General features: G+C 43.9%; 1 long non-coding RNA gene across 1 annotated transcript; it reads right to left on the reverse strand.

The window, feature by feature from the left end:
- Nucleotides 1-272: 272 nt before the first annotated feature.
- LOC116587856 lies at nucleotides 273-6343 on the reverse strand. Its single transcript, XR_004284682.1, has 3 exons — nucleotides 5827-6343; nucleotides 5505-5735; nucleotides 273-1076 (listed from the first exon to the last, which is right to left on the reverse strand). It is a non-coding gene; the product is annotated as an uncharacterized LOC116587856 (long non-coding RNA).
- Nucleotides 6344-9360: the final 3017 nt, after the last annotated feature.

A 9360-nucleotide genomic window follows, 5' to 3' on the forward strand; every position in this document is an offset into this window, starting at 1 on the left:
TAGCAGCTATCATCTTCTTTCCTGGTGAAACACGAGCTGAGGATTCAAACTCTGCCCCTGGCCCCCACTTTGGTTTTAAGCATCACCTTAGATCCCACAACTCTGACAACCGTAGTGTGAAAACCACTGATTCAAATAATAGTGTTTTAAAGAAGAGGGGGGTGTGATGACATCCATGCTTTAGGAGGATCGCTCTTGCAAATGTGTGAGTTTTATCAGAGTTTGTCTTGGACCACATCAGATCTTTCCAGTCTCTTCTTTCTCATTCCAGCTGTAGCCATGGCAAACAACTCAACATGGGTTCTGACTCAGCCGAAAAAGGAATATCCTGAGAGTTGCTTCTCTCCAAGACCACCTGCCCCTGGCCTCCCCCCATGGGGTCTCCTTGGTGACAACAAGGTGGAGGACTTCATAAGATCCTGCATGACACTCACAAATGCTCACCTTGTCCATCCAGGACCTTCCCACTCTGTAGGGATGAGTTCTCTCTCTTTCTTCCTAAAAGGATGATCCCCAGGATGGAACGTACATGGCTTTTTAAAGGATGGTTTTCCAGGGTCACATAATCGTCGGCATGGACTTGGGGGGTGAGGTGGGGTGAATAAAGAATAACTATGGAAAAGGAAGGTGGAGTCTGAGACCTAGGAACACGAATCAGGTGGCACCTAGTTTATCATGTGAGAAAATAACTTCCAACACATTTTTATACAAGGAAATGGAGGATTTCAGAAACAAGGGTGAAGAACTTGGTCGACGCAAAATGGACATAGTAACTCCCAGCTTGTCTTGAGATGCGTAGGTACTAGTCCACATCATATGGCCACTACACTGTAAATCACTTTCAAACTCTGAAACTGGGAAGATTAAACAGTATGACCTCTGCAGAAACCATAGTATTTAGGGGAACAAAATGACTGCTTAAGGCGAGGGGGGGGGATTAAGCTGCTGACATCGATGAAAGTTTGATTTTAAGAAACTAATGCAGGGATTCCTTGGCTCCATCTGTGCTCCAACGTCCACTTGGAGAACAGGAGGCATAATTCCTCAATTCCTCGGTCTCTTTCTTATCTTTATATCTGCATTCAGAAACATAAAATACACATTTAAAGACAAACAACCAGCGTACTTGTAGAGTTTTTAATGGTCATTTCCAAAAGTGGTGATTATAGACTTCTGGGGAAAAAAAAATCTATTTTAATCATGTATTCTGGAACAAACTCAAAATATAAAAGCAAAGTGACCACTTATTAATCCATTTAGATAAGTTTAATAAAAGACAAACTGAAATTAATCTATTGTTATATGTCATTCAGATACATTTATATCTCAATTTTAAAAGAGTAGGAAAGGAATATAGTTTAATAAACAAATTTAGCTTTCTTTGTCTCTGACATTGGCCATGGCAACATTTTTCTACCTATGTCTCCCGAGGCAAGGGAAAGAAAACAAAAATGAACTACTGGGCTGAATCAAAATGAAAAGCTTCTGCACAGCAAAGGAAACGATCCACAAAACTAAAAAACAATCTTCAAGGAGAAGATATTTGCAAATAACATTTTGATAAAGGGTTAGTATCCAAAATATATAAAGAACAGATATAACTCAACATCCAAAAAGCAAACAATCCAATTAAAAAATAGGCTGAAGATATGAACAGACATTTCTAGAGAAGACACAGAGATGACCAACAGACACATGAAAAGATGCTCAACATCATTCATCATCAGGGAAATGCAAATCAAAACCACAATGAGATATCACCTCCCATCTGTCAGAATTGCTAAAATTAAAAACACAAAAAACAAGTGTTCACGAGGATGTGGAGAAAACCACTCACCCACTGTTAGTGAGCATGTAAACTGTTGCAGACACTATGGAAAAGACTACAAAGGTCCCTCAAAAAGTTAAAAATAGAACTACCTTGTTTTTTGTAGCAACTGCACTACTAGGTATTTAACCAAAAGATACAAAAGGTCTGATTTGAAGGGGCACGTGCACCCCGGTATCTATAGTTGCATTATCAATAATAGACAAATTATAGACATAGCCCAAGTGGCCATCAGCAGATGGATGGAAAAACAAGTGGTTTATAGACACAGTGGATTATTACTCAGCCATCAAAAAGAAGGAGAGCTCGCCATTTGTAACAATGGATGGATCTAGAGGGTGTAATTCTAATGAAATAAGTCAGTCAGAGAAAGATAAATATCCCATGATTTCACCCATACAGGGAATTTAGGAGACAAAAGAAACAAACAAAGAAAAAAAGAGACAAAAAAACAGACTCCTAAATATGACTCTTAACTAGAGAACAAGCTGAGGGTTACCAGAGGGGAGGTTGGGGGTTGGAGGAGAAATCAGATGGGGATTAAAGAGTACACTGATCATGGTGAGTGCTGAGGAATATACAGAATTGAAACTAATATAACACTGTGTATCCATGACACTCGGCTTAAAATTTTTAAAAAAGAAATTTAGCTTTAAAATACATGAATGCAAATTTCTGTGTACCATTTATATTACTTATTATTTTAATTTTCTTTAAAAATTCATAATTTAAAAAATAAACTTGAAGTTCTTTCGCTTTTCAGTATATGTTTCTACCAGCACAATTGGTATAGATGTATGTGTGTGTGTGTGTCTATGCATGTATGTATATATATGAAATAAAAGTCTACTTTTTACAGAATACGGGTAGTTTCAGCTTCTGGCATACTCCAAATCATTCCGTTTTCTGAAGTAGTGAATCATACTATTAAGGTCTAAAACCTCGTTGCTCTAATTAAGTGATAAACATTTCCATATTTGTCCACTAATTTAAGACCAATGAGCTTATTTCTGAGTAGAGCCATTGTAAAGATGGTGACAAATAGATCTTGGCCTGTTATCAATAGACCATAGACCAAACCATTAGTAGTGGGCAAGTGGATGCAAAGACACAACCAGATTTCTCAGTTAAGCTTAACCAATGGGGTAACTACTTCGAGGTACCCATGTCACATCAGATTTTTGACAAATGTGTAGTTTTTTAAAATGACATTTCAGGATGACTTTGGTGGAATAAGATATATGTGGCCACATTTTTCTCCCTGGCTCACATTAGGGTCGCAATATCACAGTGACTACAAGGGAGTTGGGACAATGACAAACAGTATACAGCTTTTGTTTTTCTTTTTTTTTAATCTTTTTTTTTTTAAGATTTTATTTATTTATCAGAGAGAGAGGGGGGAGAGAGTGAGCACAGGCAGACGGAGTGGCAGGCAGAGGCAGAGGGAGAAGCAGGCTCCCTGCTGAGCAAGGAGCCCGACGTGGGACTCGATCCCAGGACACTGGGATCATGACCTGAGCCGAAGGCAGCTGCTTAACCAACTGAGCCACCCAGGCGTCCCGAGCTTTTGTTTTCCTAAGAAGGTTGGGTTACAAGAACTTTACATACCTGGGCGGAGGGCTTTTGATATAGATCCAACTGGAGGGGAAAAAAGTAACTTTTAACAAACCCTAAAGAAGGTTCCATTGAGCATGGTGAGCTCACCTAGGACAAACTCCCTTCTGGCCCATAACTCTGCTTAGGTCACAGCTGTTGATTGGGTAAGCAGGTTGGCTTGTTGGTTGGAAAAATGCTGTAAAAGCAGATGTGAAACCACAGTATGCATGCATGCACGCACACACACACACACACACACACACACACACAGACACGTGCTATGCACACATACAGATACAAGGTTACGATTACTGAGCCACGAAGAAGAGACACAGATTTCCTTGCCAATTGAAAATGAATAAAGCTACATGCCTTGGTATCTATTACTGTCACCCAAATGGTATGCAGGCATCAAATGGGGGCATTTGTTAGCGATGTAGATTTCAAGGTCAACTCAACATTAACAACCAGGAGTAGAAATGTTAGCAAACGACAGAGTACCCCAAAGGAAAATGCAACATCAAGACCTGGGTCCCTTCGAGAACTTCCACCCTCCAACACCCTTGCTTGACTTTTAGTTTTAGAGACATTGTGCCACCCTGGGCTGTCTCTGCAAATCTAACCAGTGGGCAAGCACTGTTCCTTTGAGAGCCAATGCTCCAGCAATTTCTAGCAGCCATTCTGACTAAACAGCATCACTGCCAACAGGCCAACAAAATAGTTCTAGTTTCTTGGTGTCGTTAGATGCATGTTTGGGTGTGCGTGTTCGATCAATCCTGATTTTTTTCTCTTTTCTCTTCTCTTTGAAATGTAAGCTTTCATATCTTAGTAGGAAAGCTTTTCTTCGAAAAAGATTTAGAACACCTGGAGCGGAGTCTGCACAAGGGGAAAGGACATTGATGTGAATTCAGTAATGCGGGAGATACCCTTGCAATAGCTTCCCCTAGGAACCCCCTTGCATCTATTCCACAACAGTACGAATGCATTGCTGCAGGTCAGAGATGTTACTGCTGAGTTTTTCAATTAGTAGTAGATGCTTCTGCTTGGTTGCTCTGACATCAAGACATAAGTGATTTTAGGGCCTTGGAAATTAATTATTGGGCCTATTGAGCCCCAGGATGGCAGTGTTTAGGGGTCACAACTCTTTCATCTATAAAATCACTCACCCTCCCTTTACTCCATTTGTAAGACTCATTATGCTAGTTTCTTCTACACACTATTTCCAGATTGGGTTTCCTAATGATAGCTCTGTTCTTGGCCTTGTCCGGTACACAGGCAGCTCTCCACCCTTAAACTGAGGTAGACATTTGCATCTGCTCTCGGGACCTACAAAATTCCAACGAATGATTGAGTCATTTTTTTTCCCACTGATCTCCCTACTTCTGCTCTTCTTTTGAGCCAATGTGGGCTACTTTCTGTTCTCTGTCAATCTTCATTGTTCTCTCCGCAGTCTCAATCTTTTAAATGTGGTTTTTATCCCCTAAAAGCCATGTCGATTCCCGTCTCTTTAAAGAAAATGTTTCCTGGGTCCCCGAACTGTATGCAGCATTACCTTACGGTAGTAGCTGCCCTTGGAACATGTGCATTTGCTCACCCGCATGCTTCAGCTAGACTGTGAGCTCCTCCAACGGAGTCCACACATTCTCATCTAATCTTTGTGCCGCAGTCCAATCCCTACCACATGGCTTCTTGCTCCAGATGGGTACCAATGGGAAGGACCCGAATCAACATAATTTCTATTTGTTTATAAATAAGCAAAGGCATGTCAGATACCAAATGGGGCTATGGAGGGGGACTGTTAGATGAGAAGCGTCCATGGAAGCCTTGTTGTATTTCTTCCCTTTAGAAAAGAAAGGCCATCTTGTCACCCAGTCCTCGTACTAACCCATTAGGATCCCACGTGGTGACTATTCCAATGTGGTCAGGAAAGAGCAAAAGAGAAGAATGGGACTTCTGATGTCATGGTGCCTTGGGAATGGAAGGACCCTCCCTTGCCCCCAGCACCATCTGAGAGAGTCTGAACGGTGCGGGGAGCGGGAGGGTGGCAGAGCGAAAGGGCGAGATCTGGGAAGCTCCTGACGGCTAACAAAAAGCAGGGATGGGGCGAGTGTGGAACAGGGCGACAGAAAGAAAAATGAGCTTCTCAGCTGGAGATAAAAGACCGTCCCAGTGGTTGAGACCCGGGGCTGCTGAGGGCCCGCCACACAACTCTTCTGTTCTATCGTCATCTCCCTCCTTGCCTCCTCTTGGGTGGCATTCCACAGAGGTGATGAGCGCCCAAAGCCCTAGAAGATCCTTGAATTAAAAGGCACTAGGTAAAGACAAAACATTAGCATTATTATAAGGAACCTGTCATAGACAGAAACAGACACCACAATGCATAATTTTTTAAAAATAAATACCATGCTGTCAGATTGGAGAGTGGCTGGTAGATAATTTGGCAACCGCAGCGGAGCAAATGTTCAGGAGAGGTGAGTATTTTTCCGCTATTCCAGAAGGCTGAGAGCATAAACAGCAACCATTTCTGCATCAATCTTTCTGCCGTGTCCATCAAATTAGGCTTTCAAGTTTAATGCTGAATAAAATACCCTAAAAACAGCGGCGAGCAAGCCCAGACTGAACATCTTGACAGTGGTAAGCTGAGAGGGAACGCGTGCCCATGCCACGTGAGCGTTTCGCAGCGTCAGAAAATGCAGCACGTTACAAAAAGCACTCTGTGGTTTTCTTGCGCGCGGTCCCTTTTACCGGTCCCCCAGGGAATTCGTGCTGTAAGGGCACGGGCGTGCTGTCATGGAAGCCTAGGCGGTGTGGATGGCATCAGAATGGGGGCGCCGCTCGCTGGACACCCTGTCCTCTGCAACAAAGTAGGACACGCCAGGAAGCAGAGAGAACATTCGCGAGAGGTGCCCCCCCGGCCCCACGCAGGCCAGCTCTTTCGTGCCAACCATGGCACAAGGGGCACTGAGATCAGACCTGTGTGTCTGGATCTAGGACCAAGGGCATGGTGGAGGGGGTGGGACGGCGGAGAGACAGCCTTGCCCAGGAGCAAAGGGATTGGCTAATAATAGTCGTGTTGATACCAGGGAGAATTGAAGCCACAGCAGAAGGGGAAACTAAAGACATTAAATTTTAGTAGAGCTAATTTTGGAAGAGAGGGGAAAGTGCTGGGGGAAATGAAAACAGGATAAAGCTGTTGAAGAGAAAGCCACGAAGGAAATGGAAAGTATTCAAAGATAAATTAATGCATGACCAAAATCACTATGAGCTACCCAGTCATAAATATTCCAACCGGGGGAAGGAAAAAAAAAAAAAAAAAGCCAAGGTGGATTAAAAGTGAGCATCAATGGTAAGAGGAACAGACACGCTGCATAATAAGAATTTGTGGAAGTATGGGAAACCAAGGACGGGCCAAGAGGCAACTCCTGAATGGAGAGGAAACAGGGACAGGTAATTCTTCCACTGGACAAGTACCTCTGTTTACTCCTCTGTCCATTTCCTCCCCGTCCCGTTCCTGCCATCCTACAAATACTGCCATGTGTGCTTTTCTGTGTGGCAGCCACTGCAAGTCCCCTGACTCAGCTCAGGGTTACACCCGTGTGTCCGTGGCTGAAGGTGGGGAGGCAGTCTATCTGCAGATGGGGGAAACCCAGCTCCGAGAAAATGCTGAGGACTGGGACAACAGCTGTCCAGCATGTTGCGTAAGGAGACTTCCCTCCACGTCAGAACCACAGGTGGGAGAAAGCTTCTGAGGAAAGCAGTGAATGGGTGAAGGTGTTGGCAGTAGATATATGGACCCCCAGCTTGTGATCAAGAACAGAGGGTCACCAAAGAAAGGGCCAGCACAGTTCCCTGATGGACGTTCCTCTGGTGTCAGGGGGGAGAAGGCGCACCTGTCTCCGTGTAGCTCAGCACGAGGGTAAAGAAGACACAGGGGACCTACAGATTGTAAGAATTCCCTCGTAAGTAGGTCAAGTGGAAGTCTGTAAATTAAAAATGGAAATCAGGAAAGGGCAAAAATCATACCTCATGGCTAAATTGCCAGCAAATGACTATAACTGAGTCTGGCAAAAAGAGGAAAATAATAATAATAATAATAATAATAATAATAACAACAACAGTAGTAGTAGTAGTAATAGTAGTAATAATAAGTAATAGTAATAATAATAAGTCCTGGAATCTCTGGAAAAAAATACACTTATCAGCAAACACACATACTCTGCAATCCAAAATAACATGAGTTCTAATATTTCAGTTTAAGAGAATTTGGGGGGTCTCAGGTGGGTGGGTAGCTTGCATTTGGTACAAAGACTCTGAAAAAAATCTTCTAGATACTAGTAGTTACTGCTTAGAGGAAAGCACCTCTGACCCTTTTCTAGAGCCTTGCCTCTCCACCCCACTGGGGGCTGGCTACATGTCAGGTTTCTCCAAGCTACGTCTTTGTGGGAGCTACACTTGGAGGAGAGCAGACATGGCCTAGACCTTTTACAGTAGAGAGAGTAACATTTCCTCACTAGGAAATCTGGTGGGAAAGAGTCCCAGAAAATGGAATGGGGGGCTGGAGGCAGCTTAAAGACTAGAGAGAGTGGGCTGGCTCCGGACACTGGGGAGTGAGGTCATGCTTGGCTACACTAATGTCCTAGTACACACAGAGTACATTTATAACAGGAAATACAGAGAGGGCTGTCCTGGGCTGACTAGAGTCCCCCCAAATGAATGGTCTTCCCAAACCTCAGAATGCGTCCTTATTTGGAAATAGGAGTGTTGCAGGTGTAATTGGTTAAGATGAGTCATACTGGAGTTGGGTGGGCCCTGAATTCAATGGCTGTTCTCCTCCTAAGACAGATCTAGACACACACATGCACGAGGAAGATGGCCATATGCACACGGAGTCAAGATTTGAGTAACTCAACTGCAGACCAAGGGAGGCCAAGGATTGCAGGCAACCACCAGAAGCCAGGAAGAGACGAAGACCTCTTCCCTGGCACCTGACACCTTGATCTTGGACTTCTAACCTCTAGATGTGAGAGAATAAATTTCTATTGTTTAAACCATTCAATTTGTCGTACTTTTTTATGAAAGGTTGAAGACCCCGGCCCAAAAGCTATCCAAGGAGTAAATGACAAAAGGAGGGAAGAAACAGAATAACTACCAAAAACTCACCCACGGACATAAAAGCACAGCTCCTGAGGATCCTTTACCATGAAAGAAACAACTCAGTGCAGCCCACACGCAGGGTGGAGGGTAGCAGGGAAAGGCAGAGGAAATTCTTAAGATCAACTCTCAGGACAGTTTCTATGTGCAGAAGAGTAACACTTGAACCCCCTCCAGCCAAATACTTCAAAGGGGACAGTGGCCTGCCCAGGGACAGAAAAGAAAGCATCTTTTGTTTGCAAGGGGCAGTGTTTTAGCTGCTTCCTCCTGGAAGCTCTTCCTTCCGACCTCAACGCATAGGGGAAGGATAAATGATTGGGCATTTATAATTTATTTTATTATAAATGATATGACTCATGGGCTGGCTGCAAGGAAACACCAGGGGGGGTTCTGGAATCTGGATAGTAGGCAATTCAGGCACGAGAGGTCATACTTGGCTACACTAATGTCCTAGTACACACAGAGTACATTTATAACAAGACAGAGAGGGCTGTCCTAGGCTGACTAGAGTGCCCCCAAATGAATGGTCTTCCCAAACCTCAGAATCAACCGTGGAAGTCAGGCTGGGCAGATGCATGGGGCACTAGTTTCTCTGGTATTCTTCTACACGCCCATGGTCGGTTTCTTCTTCCCATCCTCAAGGTGTGGTTCCAAGTCTTCAAGACTTTTCCTGAGGCCCCCAGCCCCCTCCTTCCATTCTCTTTTTCTTGGCTTTGCACATCCAAGCGCTGCCCTTCACAGAGGACATTCAGCCATCCACCATGCATTCCCTCGAGCACCTCCCC

This window comes from Mustela erminea, chromosome 4 (genome assembly GCF_009829155.1).
Source record: "Mustela erminea isolate mMusErm1 chromosome 4, mMusErm1.Pri, whole genome shotgun sequence".
Lineage (NCBI taxonomy): Eukaryota > Metazoa > Chordata > Mammalia > Carnivora > Mustelidae > Mustela > Mustela erminea.